At 35.0% G+C, this 25,805-nt stretch overlaps 1 protein-coding gene across 3 annotated transcripts in view; it reads left to right on the top strand.

Moving 5' to 3' along the window:
- The window catches only part of LOC128878190 (uncharacterized), a 428,083-nt gene that overhangs the window by 103,111 nt on the left and 299,167 nt on the right, over window positions 1–25,805 (top strand). For 2 of the 3 annotated variants that reach the window (XR_008457354.1, XM_054126196.1), the window contains exon 1: window positions 19,875–20,142. The exons of the other annotated variant lie outside the window; for it this stretch is intronic. The gene's annotated coding sequence lies outside the window, so the exon portion shown is untranslated. Of the gene's footprint in view, window positions 1–19,874; window positions 20,143–25,805 lie in introns of those variants that run through there. 3 annotated transcript variants of the gene reach the window in all.

The following is a 25,805-nucleotide window of genomic DNA, read 5'->3' as shown; positions in this document are numbered from 1 at the left end:
ATAAGTTTATAACCTTTTGAGTCACAAATTATTGCAAAAGGAGATGAAATAAATTTTCTTTTTACAATAACCAATTTAGTATCACATTCTATTATCAAAATAACAACCTAGATTACACATCTGTATTAAATCTTGGTGCCCAAGGCAAAACGTTTTAAATTTGTCTGGCAGTGAACAGGTTAAAGGTTAAAACTAAAAGTAAAAAGAATTGTAAATTTCGAACTATCGAATTACGCGCCTTATTATATAGGGTGTTCCAAAAATGTTGTACCACCTTGAAAGGGGTGATTCGAGAGGTGATTTGAAACAACTTTTTTCTTAGCGAAAATGTTGCCCGAGGCTTCGTTGAGGAAATATTAACAGAAAACCCCGACCCATCAGAGCACGAGTATACCGGCGGAACGCCCGCGGTAGGCGGAGACTACGCGCTAAGCGGCATAACGTCTCAATTTTTACGCAAATCTAAGAAATTTCTAATATTCATGTCGGCCATATTGAATCCATCATTTCGAATTTCACAATTCTGAGGTCAGATTCGTAATCAGCGACTACAGAAACCATAACGTCCCACTTTTTACGCAAATCTAATAAATTTCTAATATACATGATGACCATATTGAACCCGCCATTGTGAATTTCAAAATTCTGATGTCAGATTCGTAATCAGCGACTACAGAAACCATAACGTCCCACTTTTTACGCAAATCTAATAAATTTCTAATATACATGATGACCATATTGAACCCGCCATTGTGAATTTCAGAATTCTGATGTCAGATTCGTAATCAGCGACTACAGAAACCATAATGTCCTAATTTTTACGCAAATCTAATAAATTTCTAATATTCATGTCGGCCATATTGAATCCGCCATTTTGAATTTCGTTAGGCGGCCGCACTCATACGCCACCGCGGGCGCTCCACGGGGATACTTGCGCTCTGATTGGTCAGTGTTTTCCGTTAATATCTCCTCAACGAAGTCTCGGACAACATTTTCGCTAAAGAAACAGTTGTTTCAAATCATCTCCCGAATTACCCCTTTCAAGGTGTTACAACATTTTTGAGACACCCTGTATTACAGATTAGTATGCTGGGCTCCCACGTATTGAAAAAATCCGAAATACTTTCTGTTCCTTCTTTCATTCTTCTTGTTTCTGCCACGTGAAAGTATAAAACTTATTTCTTTAATTTGCCCATATGTTCTTCCATGCTTATAGTTTTTGTTTCCAATGGACATTGTCATTTCTCTTCTCTCTAATTAATAAATAAGATTTGATAAGAAATGTATGTGGACTAACAATTTATTGATTCGAGATCCAACCACGTTTTCCAAACCTAAAAAAGCGTTAACTTTAAAACGAACAGCGTCGAATAATCCGGCTAAATAAATTTTAAGCGAAAATGTTTCCGCTCCATAAAAGCTTCAAGACTGTATCAAAAAACGTGTCAAAAGCAGGCGCTAACGAATATGGGAGTCAGGAACGTGAATTTCGTCGCGTGCTACGTAATACGCCATTTATTAGCACTCATCTAAAGTATTCGTGGTGCGCCGCGAATTACAAATTAATCATACTTTCTCCTGGAATTAGTTTCATGATACAAGATAATTAGGGTCACCGTACCTGACGATGCGACTCTGATTGTGACTGTATAACAGCGTAAACGCTGATTAGCACGTGCAACGCAACAGCGACGACGTGTACCATTAAAATGCGGAGTTTTACTTCCAACGTGTTGCTAACATTTTGGTACACCGATCGACGCGAGTAATACTTGCTAATTGGCCAAACTGTTTGAAAATTCAATACACCATTAACGGTATCAAAGATTTTACGGTAATTCCGCGTAATCGGGATCCATACGAGGACGTTTCACTTATCGTACGTGGTAAATGCAAAAGTGAAACCTTATGCGGCCATCGTAATTATGTTTTCCACGGACGCGATTAATGACGATGTGATAGCTGTCTCGTTGGTATACGTTGATTATTCAAATTTTCACATATGTGATTAATGGGACCGACGTGATTAATTCTACAATGAGTGTTCCACTTTGTATCGCGTAAGTGATATTTAACTAACAAACAGTTTATACAAAATTCGCGGGATTTCGGGTAATTAAATTTATTATGGGAAATTTAAATGTGCAAGAAACTTCGAAATGCACGCAGTATGCGGTAATGTAAGCAAATATTGAAAGTGAAGATTCTATTATAATATTTTCAGAATGTAATAAGTCCTATTTATGATAGGTCCATAAATTAAGATTTAGAGTCTAGTAATGTTCTATTCGACGAATTACTAACATTAATGAGGTGACTCATATTCGTTTTATTATGATCTATTTCCGTATTAAATTATTTTCTATAAATTGATTTTGATATATTTTTTTTTATTTTTTAATTCATTTTATTCATTTTCATTATAATAATATTCTGTTCAATGAATTTCCATCATTAATAAGATGACTTCTATTCTTTTTATTAAGATCTATTTTTGTATTAAATTATTTTCTATAAATTGATTTTGATTTATTCCTTTTATTTTTTAATTCGTTTCATTCGCTTTCGTTATAATAATATTCTATTCAATGAGTTTCTCTAAAATCTATTTTTTTATTAAATTATCTTCAAGAAATTCATTTCAAATCATTCTTTTTATTTATTTATTTTTTAATTTCATTTTTGTACTAGTCTATTCTACTTCTATTAGTTAATTATTAATGTACTGCGAATTTTTATAGGAAATTTAAATACACAAGAAACTTTAAAATGCACACAGTATGCAACAATATAAACAAACATTGAACGTTAACTTCTTATTATAATATTTGCAGAGTAAAATAAATTCCCATTTAGGTTCAATTTTAATAATAACGTTTTATTTCGAATAAAGATCTGAAGTCTACACATAGCTTTGTTCATTTACACATAACGGTCACCAAACAACATGGTTAAAAACTATAAGGACACCCTGTACTCAGATTTTCCTTCGGACATAAAAAAAGATACTCTTTGGCTTCACCTGCCGACAGCCTTTGAAATATCCCATTAAAATGTTCGATTGCAGCCGTTTCGAGGCACCGGGAGGATTTTCCTCAGACGTGGCCTCCCAAGTGTCTTTGACGCAATTAATTACACTCATCTCGGTTAATGACAGTCGAAGAGGGCACTTCGGATAATCCCAGCACGAATTCGGCGCAATTAGCCCTCAAATGGCATTTTCTCGTTACCGAATCCGTTGAAAGGAAATTGGCCTCCCCTTCGCGAGCAAACCTCATATATACTCTGATAGTTGTGGGCGTAGGACCCACAAAGGAACATTGCCAACTGTCAGACGTCAATTTCGATGAAACTTCGGGGAATCGATCGTTCGTCCAACCTAAAAAATTGTCCCTCGTGACGTTGGTACTACTTTCTCACTTAGACAGCTTCCGGGCCTTTATAGTACGTCAAAATGTCAAATTATGTGTGTAGAATAATTATTTTCAGAGGCCTGTTTTTGATATAGTTGCTATGACACGATTCTGGAAAGGGGTATATTCAGTTTTCTTCATTTGAACAGCTTTAGGCCCTTTATACGGCAATAAAAGAAAGTGGAATACAGTAAAGTCTCCATAAACGCACAAACTCGGGATTAAACCAGTGCATTTACGGTAGACTTCTTGCATTTTCTGATATTTGCCGCCAAGCTTCGAATATAGAGAATAATCGTTAATAAAGGAAGAGGACGGAACGAAAACACCAGAGTATGTCGGTAAGACTTTTTAACTTTTTTGTTGTAAAACTTTTACCATCATATTCCTGACATTTTTCTAATTAAAATAAGACCAAACACGATATAATTCGGACGATATTTACCATGCATTTTTTTTAGTTAGTGTTCTACGATAAGTTGTTACAAGTAAATATGTTGCGAATTACGTCGTGTTTAGTCTCATTTTAATCAGAAAAATGTCAGAAACATGATGGTAAAAGTTTTACAACAAAAAAATTCCTATGTCCTTCTCTACGTTCGAAGCTCGTCGGCAAAGATCAGAAAATGTACGAACTCTACCATGAATGCACCAGTCAGTCCCGAGCTAGTGCAGTTATGAAGACATTATTGCAATCCTTCCTGTTCCTGTTCCTGTCATGTTAACACTGCTCGGCGATCGAACTCCTTGGCCCCTCAAGGTGGATGCATTTATGGTAAAGATATTTGAGCATTTATGGAGACTTTACTCTAAATTCGAATGGAGTCGCGTTTGTATTTATTTTCATCGGAGAGATCTCAACAGTCCACTGCTAATATTTTTAACACGTTCTACACCACGTGTACCATTTACGTTACACATTAAATTTGAACTTCAATCCACGTATACACGCAGACATATTTATTGAAAACCCTGGATACATGTATTTTACGAGAAATTTAATTCTGTAAAATATACTTTCACCAAAAGATTGAGGCATTATTAATAACGCAGTAAAGAACAAACAAAACAAGCTCATTACTTATGGAACAATGTAGTAATAAAATATTGTATAATCACACATCTGTTTTTATTCAAAACATTAAACATTAAAGGTACTCTTTCCACGAGTAATGAAAAATAATAAAAAACGGAAAAATAAATAATAAATTCATACATATAGTGGAGAACAATAATAATTTGGGACAGAATATACGAATATTGTTAAAAGAGAAAATTCTGAGCGTATTATATTTTATTATTTTATCGACTAACTCGTTTTCGAAAGGACCCACACCCAGGATCGAAACACAAACTGAAACATACGTGCTCGAGCTGATCCTGCTCACATAACACTGATTAGAAATTAATCATTCGGTGGCCGCAAGAATGACATTCGATTACGATATATCTAGCCCTGGTTTACAACTGTTTGATTATTGAACAAATGTGCACAACGGACACTGGGCGTTCGGCATACCAATCGCAAATCGCAATCGGTTTGATGGTCAGAAGTAGAACTATCTCTATCGAAGTGCAGTGACACCTACCACACTCACCACCTACACAATGAATTTCCTGTAACGTTTCCAATCGATTTACTACGATCCGTTTCGTACAGGATTTTTCTAACAGGTGGTACAAAACTTCTTAAATCGAATAAAGAAGATCGATACATTCGATACTATCGACGTAACAGTCCAAAGAAAATTAATTTGTAGATCCTCTCTTCCATTTTAAAATCAAGAGGGTGTATTCATTTTTTAGGCCTTTTTGTAAAATTTTCTCCAAAGAATCAAAAATTTAATAATTTTGTTTCCCACACACATATTTATTTATATTTAACATAGATAAAATAATTTTCTCAAACAAAAATAGACATTAAATTAAACAAAAAAATCGATTTTTTCTAAGTTAAGAATGAAAATACTCCCTTAATCAAAATTATCAAGTGGCTGCGTTACACTACTGTTAATTAATGATAAATGATGTCGTGGTGTCGTTTGTTCGACCTTCATCACGTATGATCGAGTAGAACTTAGTAGAGGGGACGTCTGACCATTGCTCGTTACTTCTACTTTGGCGCTTGTAAACACCGGCGTTAATAGGGCATCATTTGTTCTAACCGGTGCTAACTAGTCAGGAGATGGTCAGATCGACGGAAAAAAGATACCATCGGACCGTCATCAGTGTTTACAGACACAAGGCCAAGTAGATACAGTGAGTAATGGTCAGACGCGTTAGCCAAGTCGTACTTAATCCCGCGTGTATCCGACGAATCAGCGAAATTGATTACTTCGAAAAGGAACATCCGTATGAAAATATCTGATACCTTATTTTCGATTTAACTTCCAGTGACGAATTACATTATTTTCGTGGTCCAACCATGAAATATGACATGGTCGTAAATTATTCAGTAGTAAGAGTATGGTCGAGGATGAAAACTATTTTATTTTTATGAATGGTTCACAATTTGTGCAAACACTCTCCGCATGAGACTATTTCAAACATTTCACAAAAGTGTCTGAAGTATTCATTCAGATCTGAATTTCGATGATTCAAAGCCATTTGGCTGTCAAATTAAAAAGAATAAAAAATACTCATATCTTTAGCGGAAAATAATTCGACACGTCTCAAAAGAGGACACAAAATTATATTATTAAAATTATAAATTAAATTATATTATTATCTCATTTGTTCAACTTTTTCTTTGTACGTGCTGCTTCCATTCCAGCTTTGTTAGTTGTTAACAACTACACCCGTTCGTGGTAAATTTATATTATTTATAGAAGACCTCTCCTCCTTTCTTGATGTGAATGTGACATTACTTGACTTTTCTCGTTTATTTTTATTTTCCATTTCTTGGAATAGTCTTGAATAGTGCACGCACAGCAACGAGGGAAGTTGGGGATGGAAGTAACAGGTAGTAAGCACAGGCACTTGAGATACACTGTTGCGAGTTGTGTTAGGGCTCGACGTGGACGTAAAACGCCGTTGCCTCTGGATATTGCTCAAAACAGTGCCGTATACTCGACACGAAGAACCATCCAGGCCAGTGGAAATAACTTCCTGATTCGAGTAACGTGTGTTTAACAATTAACACCGGGGTGCAGGCAAAAACTCTGTGGCTAGAAACTAATAGAACCAGCTAGCTCAATTAGTCTTAAAGTCGATGAAATTCAATTGCTTCGGGGACTTTGTATCGCTACTAAACTGTGGAGACTAATTGCTCCAGGGCTAATATCAAGCTTGATGTTGGGCTATTATGAATTCTGATTGTTCTTGTCGAATTGCTGTGTGCGACTGGGCAAGTGCACTTAGGGAAGCGAATGGAATTTATTTTTTGCTGGATCAAAGTTCGTCTCTTGGGGTTGAAATGTTTGTTTAAGGAAGAGAAATATTGTTTATAAGATTGTAGAATTTTCTATTTGAAAAGTATATTGTTTATCATAGTAATGTGTATTTGCTAACAAAACAGTTCAGGGTCAACGAAATATTTCTAAAAGCTTCAATGATGGTATACAGGGTAATTTTCTTCAGGATCAATTCCTCGTGTAAAAATAAACGAAAAAGTCCTTTACCATTTTACAATCCGAAGCTTCGTTATCTAGATACGAGTAATTAAAGTTCGTCGAGTGACACACAGCCCGCACCATTTTTTCTCACACAGCTGATCACGTGGCGACGCATGCGCACACGCATCCTCGCGCTCGAGAGACACGTGACTGTTTCGATTTCCCGCGCGCAAACTTTGATCACTCGAATCTTGATAAGGAAGCTTCAATTTGAAAAATGGAAAAAAACATTTCAATTCATAATATCCTTACTTTTAATCGTCGAAAGGTTTTATACTAACTTAAGAAGCTGTTCTTTATGTACTTTTTATACTAAATGTTTAGCTTTGGGAACTGATTCTTCCTTTTAAAGAATTTTATCCTCAATGGTTTCTCGTTTCTCTTTGATAATTAAATTTCATTTAGTGATTACCAAGGTATTAACAAGTAAAATTTTTATAAAATTATTGGCATTGCATTTTCAGACCTGTATCTCTGCAATTATTTACGTGCTATTGTCAATACTGGCTTCGGCGAAGAAACTAAGTTCTTACATTCGCGTTTACCCTAGCAAATTGAAGCTGACAGATATTCTTGAAGATGGTTCGCGATACGGCCGGGTTCTTTTACTTTCAGCCACGATTCCTTCTTGCATCTCCTAGCTCGGACGTAAGCAGATTATAGTGTTCGTTCAGTTCCTCTCAATATTCGTGAAAGGTAGGACATTCACTCGTGGGGAAGGAAACTTGTTCAAGTTGACTGAGGAAACGAAACTTCGCCTCGAGGAGAAATATAGCTGGTGTATACAAAATTATAACGTAACGCAAGAGTATAAAGTTTCTTTATCACTTTTGTCGCGTTCTTCGAGGTGACGAATCCAGAATTTTTTACGAAAGAATAAAATAAAATTAAGACAACATTCTTTATCGGAGAATATTCTTGAATATTTAATATCGTTTTATTCGATTAATCGTCTCAGTATAGTGTTTTTTAGATTAAAGGAGTTTGTGTATTTTTCAACAAAGCATCTTGGTAGATATTTTAGTTGAGAATTGGATACGAAGATATTGGATATTAAAGTTCTAAATTGAAGCAAAGCCTTGATTACACGAAAAATATTTTACTTACGAATCATTTATTAAGAGAGTTCAAGTCTGATAAACTAAAGGAGAGCCTCGATTGCATAAAGTACGAGATATTTTACTTCCGTCGTACTTCTCTCTGCTTATTTTACTTGAAGGTTTTTCTTCATTCATAAAAATCAGTTGAATCTAGCTTTAAAAAAACACTGGTTCTCTTTTAAAAAATAAATATCCTACTCATATCGAGCTATGTGCATTGTATGAAATGCTATATAGCATTTCGTTTGTACCTGATTGTACCTCAAATAGTTTCGTTTATACTGCGACCAATTAATAAATAAAAAAAATTCAAAAAATGGTCAGCATCCGACATCGAGATTTTTGAAATCGGTTTTTCCCGATTCTTTAGAATCGTTTGTACCCGTTTGTACCATTTTTCGTTTCGTTTGTATCTCAATAGTTTAAATTTTACAAGCAATTGTTGATCCGCGTAAGAGTGAAGTTCGTTAATTTTCAAGATTTTTAAAATCTGTTTTTTCACGATTCTCTAGAATCGTTTGTACCCGCCGGAAACGTCTTTGTTTCGTTTGTACCTCAATAGTTGAAAATTAACGAACTTCACTCTTACGCGGAACAACAATTGCTATAAAATTTAAACTATTGAGGTACAGACGAAAAGAAAAGCGATTCCGGCGGGTACAAACGATTCTAAAGAATCGGGAAAAATCGATTTCAAAAATCTCGATGACGGGTGCTGACCATTTTTTGAATTTTTTTTAATTATTAATTGGTCGATGTACAAACGAAACTATTTGAGGTACAATCAGGTACAAACGAAATGCTATCGTTTTCTATAAAAAAAAATTAACTTTTGAAAAGTTGGGTGCCAAGTTCACATAGCTCTTATTTCGAATGGAAAAAATAAGAAACAATAGTTGGAAAACAGAAAAAATAAAAGTTGTCGAGGAAGATACCATACGACCGTGACAAAAAATAAAAGTTATGGGCAAAACGAAAAGTAGAAAAGGAGCGATAAGAATGGCGGTTAGAAAGGTGGCCAAGAGAAAAGGATCGAAAGAATGAGAAAAGAAGAGAGAAGATAAATAGAAGAATAAATTAGAAGTAAACAAAAGGAGGAAGAATAACAGAGTCTTGAATAGTATGAAAAAAAAATTTTTCCACTAAAATTATTCAAAGCAGTACTTCATACATTCTAAGAAAGAAATGTAAAGAGATTTAGGAAAGTGTAGAAGACTCGCTTAAGATTTGATATGCCAGAACAGAACGCAAGGGATGTTAAAAATTTTTTAATTAATAAATCGTCCTACTTGCAGTGTTCAAAAATTTGGAAAGACGGATCAGTCACGTTGAGCCACTGTGCAATCGAGCCAATGCATCGAGGGAGTCATTAATTAATCCATTGTACACCGAAAGAGTAGAATACTGCTCTTTGCAGCTGCGCGAGAAGTCTCTTTGATTTCTCCAGCGGTGATCGTCTTGTCAACGATGGAAAAATTGCAAGAACGAAGCCCGCCTATGTATTCCGCTCTGTAACGAGATTTTCTCGGCGGAGGTATGCTTTGTTAGGCGCTCTGGGTCGATATAACATCAATTTTATAGGTAATGCTCCTTTTCAAGGGTTATATGTCATAAGGGAGTGACTCGTGTGCATACGAAGTGGAAAAGCTTACTCCACTCTACCAAGTAACCGATCAATGACAGCAATCGTTACTGGATTTGTTTACTACATGGGAATTTGTTCAAGACCAATTAAATTGATATACAAACTCGAGCAATAATAATTGCTTGAGATTTGTTCTTCTAGTAAGAAGAATCAGCTGTGCCTCTATTATTTTTTTTATATGTATATTAATATTTTTATTTATTTTGGATATGGAGCATTCCACGTGAAATTGGACTGTTTAAAAATTTTGGTTTTGATTTTCTCAATTTTTGGTATCTTTTAGTACCCCTCAAAAGAGACTTCCTGGTAAATTTTGATATTTTATTGATCACTGGTTCAGAAGATACCGAATTGAAAAGAAAACCGCTCTTTTTTCGGTTTTATGCTCATAACTTTCTTGACAATGGTCGAAATTTAATTGTATTTTTTTCAAAATTTTCATTTTCAGATGGTCTTTATAGAAAACAATACAAAAAAAATATTTAAAGTGTTTGAATCGAGATTTTTGAATATTAAGTATCCAATCGTGTTTTCGAAACTGTATTCTTCGCGGTACTGCTTTTAAATACCTACGCAGAACAAAAAAATATCGAAATCAATTAATAAGAAGTAAAAAAAGCATACAGTGTCAAAAATCGGTACTGATAATAATTTATAGCGAAAAGAAAATTTCATTAATTTTTAAAAATAAAAAAAGAATAGTAATTATGGAAGGCGCACTACCGGATCGGGATTAAACATTGCAGGATGGATAGAAGCTTAAAATATAAAATCTTCAAGAAAATCGAACGATACAGTTTTAGAAACATGATTGGATACTTAAAATTAAAAAATCTCGTTTAAAAACACTTTAAATATTTTTTTTGTATTTTTGTCTGTAAAGTACATTTAAAAACGAAAATTTTGAAATTAAGGCAATTGAATTTCGATCATTATTAAGGAAGTTATGAGCATAAAACAAAGAAAGCGGTTCTTTTAAATTCGATATTTTTTTAACCAATAATCCAAAGAATCTCAAAATTTAGCAGAAAATTTCTTTTTAGGGGTACTAAAAAATACCAAAAAATTAAGAAAATCAAAAACAATAACTTTTAAACAGTCCGATTTGGCGTGGAATACCCCATATACAGGGTGTCCCAATATCTCTGGTGCACTAGAACGGTATCGTGATTACTAATATTAATTTATCAAAGGAAAAATTTAGAGTATCGAAATATCATTAAATTTTTAATGGAAATTCGTTCCTTTTGAAGAGTTCACCCTTAAAGCATCGCTTAAATAAATAAATAATGCAGTCGGTAGGAAATTTAACAAGAAATCATTTCTCATGATTAATTTTCTTGCAAACTCTACTCTGTTAAAAAGATTCGTTTGAAGACAAATGGGAATGTTAAATAGTCGCTGAGAAAATATTGCATTATTGTTTAAATGAAACACGTTGGTTATATGAGTTGGAAGATGCTTTGCATCTTCCGCTTCTCGTGACATATTCTCACGGTAATTCATTTCGAGTGGATGGAAACGAAATGTGAGCAGCAATGAACAACGAAAGAAGAAGTTTGCCAAGAAAATGAGACTTTTCAAGAAAAGTGTGAAAGCATGTTCGCAGGGGGACGTTAAGTGCATACGCAAGGGAAAATAAAAGTTCACGTGTTCCTTAAAAAACTTTCGAGGACGTCACTGGAATAATTATAAACGCTTACGTCTCGTGAGCATCTAAAGATTTAAAATCATATAAAATGTGAAAACAGAGAGAAGTCTATACGCGAAAGAACTGAATATCTTAATTCAAACAGGAGAGCAATTCTTTTCAATTTTTTAAATATTCTAGGGAAAGAAGTTAGTGACTTTTATAAATTCAATGCGATCTGCGGTTTTGATTGTTTTGACCGCTAAATGCGAAGGTATTAAATAGCAATAAATTGAATCAGGCGTCTTTGGATTTTCACGTCAGCTGCGTTTTACATATCCTGATTTGTTATTAGTTTACACAACCGCCGCCGCAGCACAACCACGTCAGCTCACGTTCCCGTACTCCCATAATCGTGCATTCGCAAATATTGAACACACCCTTAAATAATTTTCTATCCTTCCCTGTGACTGACACAGTAGAATCATTCCACGTCGTTGCGTATTACAAATGAATTATTATATTATATATTGAATTATATACAATTATTGAATTATATATTGAATTATATACAATTATTGAATTATATATTGAATTATATACAATTATTGAATTATATATTGAATTATATACAATTATTGAATTATATATTAATATTGAATTGTATATTGTGTTTAAAAGTATAGTAATTTTGTCGGAATATATGTTTAACAGGATAATGACAGGTTAAGGGTTGGCGAAATTTTTTAAAATTATTCTTCTGTTAGAAAATTTCATAATTTCTAATTACTCTACGAATCAAAAGGAAACTCTGCTACTTTCCACGGATACATTTTTCCTGACAGTATTACGGCGCCAACAAAAAATAGTTTCTGAATTTCTGAATTTTCCAACTTCCTTTGTAAACGAGTTAATCGAGTTGACACGTAGTTCCATGTCGTCTAATTTCCATTCCTGTGTCACGATAGTGGTGTACTAATGTAGAGTACAATATGATGTAATTGCAAAGGAAAAATGGTGTAAAAGGGGCCAGCTGCGAGGAAATGTGTTTGCAGGGGAGCGAATGCAATCCAAGGAAAAACTTTACGAGCGTATATTCGCTGCACAGACTTTATTAAAAAGTTACAGTGCACTAAGGGAGCGATTCGAAGAAATTGTTACATAGTTTACAGGGGAATGAAACTTCGGGAAGGGGCTACTGTCGTGGTAAATAAAAACGCGAAATGCTACGGAAGAATGAAACGTCGAATGAATGAAGAATTAATTCGAAACCATATTTTTCACCGCCCACTTGGAGCACTGTTATCATTTTATGTTTACGAGGAAAGCGTTGCACTTTTTAGGTAGACAGACATTCTTCGTTAAACATCAACAGATGTATATGTAGCTCAGGGTGCAGTTGACTATTTCAGGGTAGGACATGTACACTGTGGAGCATGAGTATATTTTTAAATATTTTGGACTTTTGAGTAGGAATGAAAAATTATCGATTATATGAACTGAAACGATATGATAAGTAATGAGTTTTATATTAATAGTAGTCAAATAGAAGTGAGACTCTAGCTCTGAACATTTAAAACAGAGTAAAATTAGTATATTAGAGTATGATAAAACATGCATAAAAATTGGAAAAACGAATATTAATTTTAGACTCTGAAGTATTTTTTAGAACATCAAGTAATTTGACCACCTCTTATTATTTCATACCAACTCGAAAGTCGTAAACGTTTAAAATATGATGCTATAATTGTGCTGTGCTGTGTATGGCTCAGTAAATACAGAGTGTCCTAAAAATATTGGAATTCATTGAAATGGGTGTTTCGGGAGGTAATTTGAAACAACTTTTTCCTTAGCAAAAATGACATTCGAGGCTTCGTTAAGGAGATATTAACAGAAAACCCCGACCAATTATAGCACCCGCGGTGCGTAGGCTTCGCGCTACACAGCCGCAGTAGTATAGGCTACGCGCTAGACAGCCGCGCTCCGATTGGTCGGGGTTTTCTGTTAATATCTCCTTAACGATGCCTCGGACAACATTTTCGCTAAGGAAAAAGTTGTTTCAAATGAACCTCCGAAGCACCTCTTTCAAGGACCTCCAACATTTTTGGAACAATAATAAAATGCATTACGAATGAAATATTTATTTAATTGTCAAAAATACTAATATATCCTTCCATCAAGCATGATGATGTTAAATTGAAGCTTTGTAACATATACAGGGTGTCAATGTTTCAAATCACACTCCGAATCACCTCTTTCAAGGACCTCCAACATTTTTGGGACACGCTGTATTTCTAGTTACCAAATTACAATCGAGACTTACAGGAACACATATTTAAAAAATGAGCATCATTTACGCTGAACAAATTGTCCGTTCTTATTTATCTATCACTTTTAATTTGTAAACAACCCCAGTTTAACCCATTCACTGTTAGGCAAATATAAAGCGTCTTGCCTTGAGCGCCAAGATTTAATACAGATATATAGTCTAGGTTATTGTTTTGATAATAAAAAGTGATATTAAATTTGTTACTTTACGAAGAAAACTTACGATTATCTTTTACAATAATTCGGGACTCAAAAGGCTATACATTTATCTCTTGAGTAATTGCAATCATTAATACAATTAATGTCCAAAAGAAAAAGGAATAGAATTCAAATAGGAAACGGCCAGGTCGATAGGATTAATATTATATAGTTGAAACATTTACGCCAGCCATTAAATAAGCCATAAATTGAAGATTAGTCTACGAGTATAAATTTTTCCATTTGATCTGAGTTCGACGAGGTGGCCAGATGTGTCGGCAACAACTTAGGCCATAAAATACTTTCAGCTAATGCATTATGCATTCTGCTCCCCGATTCAATATAGAAAAAAAATATTCTGCGAAGGGGCGCTTCGTCTTTGGTAGATTGTTCTCGTCCGATGCGTTTTACCTGGCGAGCGGCGATACGACGCATAATAAATTCAACATTGCCATTCTATATTCAAATTTGACCAGGCCCGAGGAATATCGTTCTAACGTACGATATTACTATCAAATATCGGGACGGAGAGTGAAAAGTACATGTAGAAGTGGGCTACCGTGTTCGGCTTCGTCCAAAACGAAAGTCAAGCGGTGCAAAATGTAGCAATAAAATTATTTTTTTACGCGAAAAGGGGTGCAGTGACTTCAGATAATTTATAACGTACCTAAAACCAAAGAATGATTTATTATTATAATATTTACTTCTTATTCGTTTCGAATTTAATTTTATTCTAGAATTTATTATCAGTAGACTGCGGATATTTATGCATTTATAAGAAATTTGAATGTGCAAGAAACTACAAATTGTAAACAATATGCAAGAATATAAAAAAGATTGAAAATAAAACTCATGTTATAATATTTGGAGAATAAAATAAATTCTTATTTAGGTTCAATTTTTATAGGCACGATCGCAACGATTTTATTTTGCATAAAGATCCGCAGTCTAATTTTCAGTTTTCACGTCTTAAATTCGTCTTTGAACAAGGAATATTCAACAGAGTTGATTTTGAAACGACATCTAGCGCCATCTAGCCTCGTGTAGCGCCATTTAGCCACGTGTAGCACCATCTAGCATTACTATGAGCCACGTGGGGCAGTGCAGCGTCTTCAGTTCAGTTCAATTTATTGACGAAAAATATTAATATTGGGTGTTTAAACCTTACGGGTCTGTATCTACCTCTTGGATCAAAATACAATGGTTTATAGGGTTTGTTTAGCGTCATCTAGCGCCATCTAGAGTCAAATGGCGCCCTCTAGCCTCATACAGCGCCATCTGGTACTACTTAACGCTACCTCGAGCAGTGTAGCGCGATCTAGAGTTCGTTTAGCGCTATCTAGCGGCACCTAACGTTAACCAGAGCCTTTTAACGCCACCTAAAGTCAACTAGAGCCACCTAGTGCCACTTAGCCCCACCTAAAATCACGAGATTACGTCCACGAAGGAATAATTGAATCAGTATAATAATTATTACCCTCACATCTCGCCTAAAGTAATTAATTAACATATACACTATTTTCCGAAATAATTCTGCCTGCCTCTCTCGAAGAAGCATTTAGTTGGCCAGCAGCCTACCGAAGAAAATAGATATTTCCAGCCGGAAACAGAGCTGCCCTGAAATAATCGTGAACGTATACTTTTACGGCTCGATCGAAATAACAGTAAGCGGCTCGAAAATTGCTCGAAACAAAACGTGTCCAAGCGATACTATCGCTTGTCAGAGAAAAGAAAGTTTAACGTCTAACCTTCCAGTGGGCCGGAGCGACCCAATTGATTTTTATCCCACTTCTGACATCAATGTTACCGCGACAGCGCAAACTTCACTGATTTCGCCGAGCCATTTACGGATTTAAAATACGCTTTTTTTCGGGGGGAATCAGTTGAGGGTTTAGGTTCGGTATTTCCAAGCGCACTCGAAACGTTCGCAATTTTGCGATAAAGTATGCAGAAAGCATCCTCAGAATGATGTTGCTACGGAAAAATTCAATAATCAGTAGTATCGACAGCGAAATATTGTTGGGATGTTATAAGAGTTTCAATACAAATTATATTTGTTATCACAGATCTGAGATAGAACTATAGCGGAATTCAATGCAACATTGGCATTGCATTAGTATATTATACATTTTCTTTTTAATTATTATTCGTTACGTTTAAATTTTCCAAAAGGGTGCAGGATAAGGATAGGTAATCGATCCACACCCCAAGTTTCATTGCGATTTTGTGCTGTGCAATGCTTTTGACCTAAAACATCATCGCACAACGTTTCAAACCGTTACCCACCAGTTTAAGGATAATACGAGGTTAAACTCCCTTAACTTTATTATTTTTTTTCTCGGTTACTATTTCAGATATTTAAATTCTGCAAAAATGAGAATATTCGTACTTATAAACGGCATCTCATATATTTTTTTCGGGGTATTTTTTTAATTATTAAGGGTGGATAATAAATTACACCTCCACAAAGTATATTATTTATTTTCTACCCTCAATAATTATAAAGATATTCTGAAAAAAATATATGAGATCCAGTTTATAAGTACGAATATTTTAGTTTTTGCGGAATTTAAATATTTGAAATAGTAACCGAGAAAAAAAATAGTAAAGTTAAGGGTGTCTACCCTCATATTACCCTTAAAGGGCTGTAACAGTCTGAAACTTTGTGGGATGACACGGCACATAATATTTATTATATAATATATATTACAGCACATAATATATATTATATTGATTGTTTATCCTTATGCTGCTAGACCCTTTTTAAAAGCCACCTTATAGTAAACTGGAATTTAATAGCAAATATTGAACTCCAGGTCGAAACAATTCTCGTCAAAAAAAGTTATACTTTCTCAAAATTTAATTGAATAATTTGTATGTGACTTTACACAAATACGTCCAAAATTGATTTCTTAATATTGTTGGTTTATACGATTAAAAAAGAGCCACGCTTCGTTCAATATTCCCAGAATATGAATTTTCTTATCAAGGAAACCTCTTTTTCAATTTTACCAGGGCGTCCAATAAAAGTAGGGTTCAAAAAGTCGATTCTTCATCGAAAGGAATTGGAAATGCCACAGAGTTTTCGTAACACGTGGCGTGCTCGTAACAAAAATTGTAAATCCGGAGCGAAATCACTGCCTTTTATAACCTCCCCGCTCCATTCTTCGCAACGAAAAGGGCGAATAATGCGAGAATCTAATTAACGTCAAGTTCACCGTTCCTTTCTCAAAAATGAATAAGAGGAAACGTCGTTCACGTTTCCGTTTCCAGCGACCGAAACTGGGCGCCGTAATGCAACAACGCGATTAACGTTCCGCTCGTCCTCTCTATATTTCCCAAAAAGCGAATATACAAGTAAAACGGTAAGCGCTGCGAGCAATCTAGGATCGCCGTGCGATTGCAGTTTTCTCGAATAATAAAGCACGTCTCTCTGCCCTTCGCGGCTCTTATAATACGATTTTCTAAATTTAGAAAATGTATTATACGTTTGCATGTTAAATTCATTAATACCGTTATTCGGTATTCGCGTGAAAACGAAACGTATCAACACTTCTGCTTTGGTAGCAGGGAATTATAAGACGTGGTGAAGTGTTGAGGCTACGGTTACATTTTTCAGGAATGGTTTCTGTATTATAACAATTCAGTTTGTTATATTTGTCATTGATAATGATAGTAGGATTCAATCATAGACAGGGTGTAACAGAATTAGTGTAAGAACTGGAAGTAGAGGGTAGCTGAGACGATTCTGAACAACTATTTCCTTTGCGAAAATGTCGGATGGTGGTTCGTTTTTGAATTATTAGCGAAAAACCATCGGCCAATCACAGCGCACGAGTAGCGCGCGCTCAGCCGCGAGAGGCTGGACTAATGGCTGGCCCAATGGCTGACCGCTGATTCGAGTGTCCTCTCGCGGATAAGCGCGCGCTACTCGGGCGCTGATTGGTCGGTGGTTTTTCGTTAATAATTCAAAAACGAAGCACAATCCGATATTTTTGCAAAGGAAATTGTGGTTCAGAATCATCTGAGCTATCCCCCCATTTCCGGTTCTTAAGCTAATTCTGGGACACCATCTATAACGCTAATTTGAACAGATATACTTACTTAATATTTTAGTACATTAAAGTACCAGTTAAAGTATCAGTTTTCATAGTATACTATTTTAAGAGTATTTTCAGAAATCATTCCGATGACGTTAAAACTGGAAATTAAAAATGTAGAAGATTATTTATAAATGGATAACCAAGAATAATTCTGCATTTTAAAACTGTCACTGTATACTATACTTAAATTGCGGATGTTTATGCATTTATGGCTAGTAAAAATATGGAAAAATGTGTGTGGATTTATATAAATACACATAATGTACATAAATTCAAAAATATAGAAAATGTATATTACATCGTTTAGAAGATGAAATATATTTTCACATATGCTTTGATTCTATTTTCATATCTGTGAAAATGCGAATTTGCATAAACATCCACAATCGAACTATAATACATACCACAACCTTAGGTATATTTTTCCTTAATACACTTCAAACATTTTCCCCTAAAACATTAAACGAAAAAAATTCTTAACGAATCGTAGTACAGGAATTTTCAATCGGAAACATGAATTTTTCACAAGACTATTCGTTGAATTTTGGTTAAAGACTGGAAAATATCGTAAACGCGTCATTTTAGAAATAACCGATTCATTTAAAATAGCGAAGGCACTGACCTGCTTCCAGTTGGACACTTCCTGTAGTAGTTGTAACGAATGTCTCTCTAAGAACGAGCTCGCTCGCCTTTGAATGAGCTCGCCCGCTCTAAAAAGGTCGAGATAACAACAGAATTAATTCGCAAAGCTGCGTACTCTAGTTATGGGATCGTTATGTTCAAACTTTCAAATGAGCAACTTAAGTCTAAAAAGAAGAGATTTCGCTAATGATCTTGCCAGCGCATTCATTGCGACATTAACTCCTCAGTGACAGATGACGTGACCTTCTATCCGTGTTCAGACGAATGTAAAAGGAGAAATTAGTATTACGAAATTATTAAATTATGTCTTAGATTTTTGTTCCAAAAGTTTATTTTGTTTTATTAATAAATAATGTAGATACAATAGTTTATGCCTTATGCTACATTACTGTCTTTTATATGATCAATTTTGTTCTATCGTATTGTTTTATTTCTTTGGAAACAGTATAATGACATCTTTCATCAAATTCTAAAAGATAGGGTTGTTTACTTATATAAGCATGGCATTTCACGTTATGTGGAACTCTAGGATTCTCACACTTGGTAAAAAATTGTCACTTACATCAATCACTTCCTACAAAACAACTTTACCCACAAAAATGCCCACAACTCGATACCAAGATGGACTGGATCATAAAAAAATAATTTGCATTTGCTACAAACTTCCCACCTACATCAAATTTTCCCACAAAAATGCACACAACTCAAGACCAAGATGGACTGGAGGACAAGTTAATAATTAAAATCAACCATTTTGCATTTGAATCCACTCCAGGAGCCTTGCATTTGCTCCAAACTTCACACGTACATCAAATTCTCCCACAAAAATGCCCACAATGCAAAGTCAAGCCGAACGGAACCCCAAGTTTCCATGAACATTCCGATTTTAATCTCCCTAAAGTGTCTCCCTAACTCCACAAGCGGGTGCCCCGTACAAAAACAAATAAATGCCGACCATCGTCCAGCACGATACAGCCCCCTCGCGTGTCCATCGTGCATCGCCTAAGAGGCCAGCGACGGCCAAGAGGAAGGGTTGTTTTTGTCACGAAGCATCGCGCGGTGGAAGACAGAGAGAAGTCTCGCTGCAGAAGGGGTGGGTACAGGGTGAGCTAGGTTGGGGGATGCTAGTGAAGGGTGGCAGCGCTGTGGGCGGCCGTGCCGGGAAACATGGAAGGGGTGGCCCCGCGAGCTCTCTTAGTCGCGGACGAGCCGCCACGCGAGGATTACGTCGGTCGTGGTATCGGGAGGGCGAGAAGTGTTTGCTCAGGTACGTCGTCAAGGTACCGATGCCTTGACTGAAACCTGTGACGCTACAGTGACGGGTCCTCTCCGTTATCTTCGTCTTGTGAGAAAGCCTCAGTTCGTCGCGACGTTTACGTCGACGCTGACCACGTGGTGGGATTAAAATACCAGAAAGCGCGGGGCAGTGGGATCATACCTTCTCCGTGGGATCCACACGTGCTACCTCGGTGCGTATCCGTGATTGGCTTCGTTTTAACGCGACCACAGGATTTATAATTAATTGGAAAACTAGTGTCTTATTTTAAAAAAGTTAGTGTTTTATTTTGAGTAACCTAGTGTCTTACTCCAATCAACCTTGCCTCGCTTTCGTTTTAACGTGATAGTAGAACTTAAAATTAGTTTAGAAACTAGTGTTTTATGTTAAAAAAGTTAGTGCTTTATTTTTAGCAACCTAGTGTCTTACTCCGAACAAGCTTGCCTCGCTTTCGTTTGAACGTGACAGCAGGATTCATAATTAATTGGAGAACTAGTGTATCATTCTAAGAAAATTAGTGTTTTATTCTGAGCAAGTTAGTGCGGTAGGGGGGTGTGTTTAAAAGGTCGCATGCCTAGGACATTCGGGACGTTCGTTCGCGGTCCACTCGACGGGACAGGAGTCCTGCTGCAAGACTCGTTGCTGGCGCAGAAAGGCCTTCGATGTCTGACAGGCTGTTCTTTGAATCCGACTCACCTCGAGTCGATCCTCCTCGGAGCGTAAATCCAGTTGTAATCAGGGGGAAACGTTGCTCGGAGAAGTTTGGACGTGCGTGATTGAAACGAACGGGGAAGAATAAATTGGAACGGCTTATGTGTGAACTCCTGTGTGACTCGAGTTTGACGAGGGAGAGCTCAAGTTTGCCTCGCTCGCTTTCTTCTTGGATTTTCGTACCTTTTCGTGTGTGGGGTGTCGTAGGGGTTGCGTTCTCGTTGGATCGTTCTCGAGGAAATATGAAATCCAAGCGAGTGAAGGATCGATATTTTTGGTGGATCTTGTGAGTAGTTGATGTTTCTCCTTTCGAATTCAGGGTACTTCTTTGGTCTTTTGGGAGATTGTGACTGGACGATGAGTCTATTGTTTTGGAAAGGGATTTGAATATTCAAAATGGAGGTGAATGAGAAGTGCGATTAAATTTTTTAATTTGGTATTAACCCTTACGTAATGAGGTTTTTGTATAACATAATTGGTGACCTGACAGATTTGTAACATTAAAATTAAATATAGTACTCTATACTTCATTTAGTGTTAAATAATATATTAAAGAAAAATTAAGTGGGTGAAATGACGTTTTGTTGGTGTCACAGACCGCACGTCGCCAGTTAAAGGTTAATACAGATTTTTGTCTTGGTAATCGTGGTGCATTCTTTGATATCTGTTTCATTTAATTATTGCGAGTACCGAACAATTGTGCCATCATTATTCGATACAAAAACTTTTATCTTATATTTTATTTAAATTTACAATTAAGAGAATCTACTTCAATAAATAAATTTAATACATCAATTTAAAAAATCAATTTAAAGAATAGAAAACTTGAATATGAAACTTTTAAATAAATAAAAATAGATCATATCACGTTTCTTTTCCTCATTTAAAATTACTTTGATAGTAATTATCTCAGATTAAAACTTATTTCTTCCATTTTATTAAACATACAATCAAAAGAATTTTCAATAATTAAACCTTAAAAATCAACGTAAAAAACATAAAAGTTCACAATGAAATATCAAACTTCTAAATAAATATTGTCATTAGGGGAACAAAATAGATCATATCACGTTCCATTTCTTCATTTAAAATTCTTTTGATTCGATCTCGCCAGAACAATAAATACCTAAAAAATATAATACGTTTAAATAAATGTCTGTAGTGCCTTCAACAGAGACCCAAACATTGCTTTCATACGTCTTTCACGACCTCTCTACGCAACGTAGTTTTAATTTCCAAGGAAATACCGTGCCCGCGACATTTGTTCGCGGATTTCCAAACTGTACACCTAATCCGATTACAATTAATCCGCGAAATGTATTCGTACCGCCGGCGCTGCAATTAAAGCAATTCTTTCACGAAATTCGAATAGTGGAAACTTGAAATTTTTCATGGGTGAATTGAAGTGAGGAGGAATGGTTTGAACGGAGATTAAACGAACTTCCTTCCGCTCGGAATATAACAACGAAAAAACGGTGCACGTTTTCTTTTTTGTCGACAATTTTCACATGATTGTAGTGGCTGCAATTAAACTCTTCTTTGTGCGCGTTAACAAAAAGTTTCACTTTTCGAGATTAAAGTCAACTGAGAAAATAGATCGAGCGAGGTTGAAATCATTTTCGCGATGGCAGTAAACGAACAGGAGGGGGGAGGGTGCAACTTTGCATAATATTCTTCGTGCCTCTGTAATTGATTGACCGTTTACAAAACATCAATGAAAGTTTACATTTTGGATAAATTAAATATTGTCAAATAAACAAGCCTTTGTTCCAAGTTATTTCGAATGCTACTAGGATCATTTTTTTACAATTAAAACGTGGCATATGAAACGGTGAGCGCGAGTGCCGTTATACAAATTTATCAGAACGCAATTAGCCGGGCAATTACGGTGAGAGTTACGCAATGAACGAGTCGATGCTACGCAAAAAAAGAAAAAAAAATCGCGCTCTTTCAGAGTTTCGCTTTATTGCTCGTCGCGGAATTCGAACGTGTCGTTTAGACGTCGCAGGGTGCGTTTACTAGAATTTCCATTTTTCTGGGGCGTAACAACATGCAACACTTTGTTGGTAAAATGGTTTGACCCCGATGGAATAAAAGTTAAACGAAAAACGAAATTGAAATTTTTCGGCCGCTGTAGACTATTTAAAAATAACGTTTCGAGCTTCTGCGTTCAATAACCGAGATAATTAATGATTTGGTGGAGATATTTATTATTATAGATATATATATATATACAATTAATTAAAATTGCAAAAATTTTATTTTGTATAAGTCTGGGCGAAGTGATATTGTATTATTTTTTAAAGTTTAGATTAATTTAACTGTGATGTAGTTTATGCTATAGAGCTCAGTTATGTCTAATTAGTTCATAATTAGGAGGAGAAATTAGAATTAAAAAATAACAGTGAAGGGTCGTAGATAATGAGAGTAGTAGATAAGGAGTGGTATTGACTATTTTTTGTGTGGCTAGAGATAGAGAATGATAGATTGAGAATAATAATAATAATTATTATTATATTTAGATTGAGGAAGAATAATAAGACATTGCATTGAATGATGAACAGATTATACTCAGAGAATAATATTCAAAAGTATAGATTCTATAAATGATCAGGATGACGTCACAGGCTATTGTTACTAATAATAACAACTATTATCATGTTTAGATTGAGGGAGAATAATAGGATATTCTATTGAATAATGGACAGATTATACTCAGAGAATAATATTTAAAAGTATAGATTCTATAAATGCTCAGGATGACGTCACGGACTCTTTCTAACGACTGCCATTCACAGTTTAGTCTAGAAATACCAAAATTAAACTAAGACTGAAGCAGTATAAATAATTAATAATTAGACTATTTCTACAAAACGAAATCTTTGCAAACGTGCTTACAAACATTAAACTTAATAGAAGTGTACTTTACTCTGCAATTATTGTAATATGAACCTCACTTTCAATATTTTTTATATTATTGCATACTGTGTGCATTTTGTAGTGTCTTGCACATACAAATTCCTTATAAATGTATAAAAGTCCGCAGGCTATTGACAATTAACGAATAGAATACTGTTCAAGAAGAATATCCATAAATTAGTCTGAAAATTACCAAATTCACAATCTACTTACAAAAAAAAAAAGGAATAAATAATTAAATTGATAATAATTTAATATAGAAATAGATTTTAATGGAAATAATAATAAAGGATTAGAAGTTGTTCTATTAATGATGTAAATTCATTGTACAGAATATTACTATAATGAAAATGAATAAAAAGAAATAAATAATAGGAATGAATTAAAATGAAATTATTGGCAAATAATTTAATACAGGGATAAGTTTTACTAAAAGGATTAGAAGAATTAGAAGAAATTTAAAGAATTAGAAGTCTTATTAATGATTTATTGAACAAAATATTACTATAATATTATCGAATATAACGAAGCATTAATGCTGGGAATGATTTAACGATGCCTATTTGTACGTGGATATACAATGACGTCGGGAACTTAGGGATGGACAGGGCTTAGCCTAGAAATCTGTCAGTCTCGTTACAGAATGAAGCAGTTACACGGGACGACGGACCAATCCCTGTAACGACGTTCCATTTTTGAGCTTGTCAGATTAGATAGGATCGTGTAATGCACAGTACACTGGTGACGTACTTTTCACGGTGAATGACCCCGTTTTGCATCCATCGGTTACCAACCCCACGCGGTCTACGTGATTTTGTGATACGTATCGTTTGCTCGATTAAGTGTAAAGCGAAGGAGGCCCCCTGCTGGCTCGTATCGGGATTTAATCAAGTGTAACGATAAAGTGATCGCAATTACAGCGTCAATCTGTCCTTCGGGATTTCTGTCGTTCGTATTAGCGAGATGATTATTGCTAGAAATTTCGTTTCACCAAATATTTAAATTTAATTGTCGTCGCTATGGAAATGGAGTCTTTTATTGTTTCAAATTTAATCACGATTTCGGGTCGTTGGAAGTAACTCTTGGAGAGGGAAATATCAGAAGGACTGAATGTCTAATTAGAATTTTTGCATTGCCAAGAGAATACTTTTTTCGGTGAGTTGGTTTTGCAATGAGTACCCGAATTAGTGTAACGAGAGGAAAACAATTTTTAATATTTTCGAGGAATATTTTAAATCTTTTTCTAGGATTACTTCATCCCAATTTGTATAATTTTTATTAGGTTGTCCCAAAAGTTTCTGTCGTAATTTGCACTCAATTATTTTGTGTAGCAGTGTTTATATAAATAGACAATCCAATTTCTTAGATGTTGATGTTGTAGCAGTAATGGAGCAAAATGAATCGTAAAAAATTCAATAATGTAACATTAAACATAAAGTATTGCGTACGTATTACATATTAAGGGGTTAGTCGCAGTCAGGAAGAGGAAACACGACATTCCTTTGTGATTTTCTTTTAGTTATTAAATAATACTTTGCATAAGTAACAAATAAATACGCCAAGTACATGAAAAAGTGGAGGACTCAAGGAGTTATCATTGAAAAAAAGATGTGAAATCGAAATAACCTGCCAGATGATTTGCCTAGAGTTCCGCGGCCTAGAAGTCAAATCCTTGGCGTGGCCAGGCAAGGCATTCTTAGATCATCAATACCCATACTTTCTCTCTCATAGACTTCCAGATAATTCGTCAATTTACAACTCTGACAATATTATGAGTACACTTTCATTGTTTTGCGTTTTAAAATAATTCTTATTTATCGACACCTTGACCTTGCCTGGCCACGACAAGCATTTGACTTCCAGGTCCCGGAAATCTAGGCAAATCATCTAGCAGGTTATTTCGATTTCACATCTTTTTCTATTTTCTTGTAGTTTTTTATGGGGATCTTCTATTTTTCAATGATAACTCCTTGAGTCCTCAACTTTTTACTTTTTTGAAGTTTTTTATCGGATCTCACTTCTTTTTACAAATAATTTATTATATAGAATCTATTTTAAATGTATAAAAATAAAATTGATATTTCTGTAAACTCTACATAAGAAGTCTAAATTATTATTTGTTTCTTTAATTGAATAGAGTAAAATAAAGGGAGAGGGGACAACAAAAACGAAATATATATATATATATATATATATATATATATATATATATATATATATATATAT

The sequence above is a fragment of the Hylaeus volcanicus genome, chromosome 6 (genome assembly GCF_026283585.1).
Source record: "Hylaeus volcanicus isolate JK05 chromosome 6, UHH_iyHylVolc1.0_haploid, whole genome shotgun sequence".
Lineage (NCBI taxonomy): Eukaryota > Metazoa > Arthropoda > Insecta > Hymenoptera > Colletidae > Hylaeus > Hylaeus volcanicus.
The sequence above is the reverse complement of the archived record's forward strand: the minus strand, read 5'-3'. Positions and strand labels throughout refer to the sequence as shown.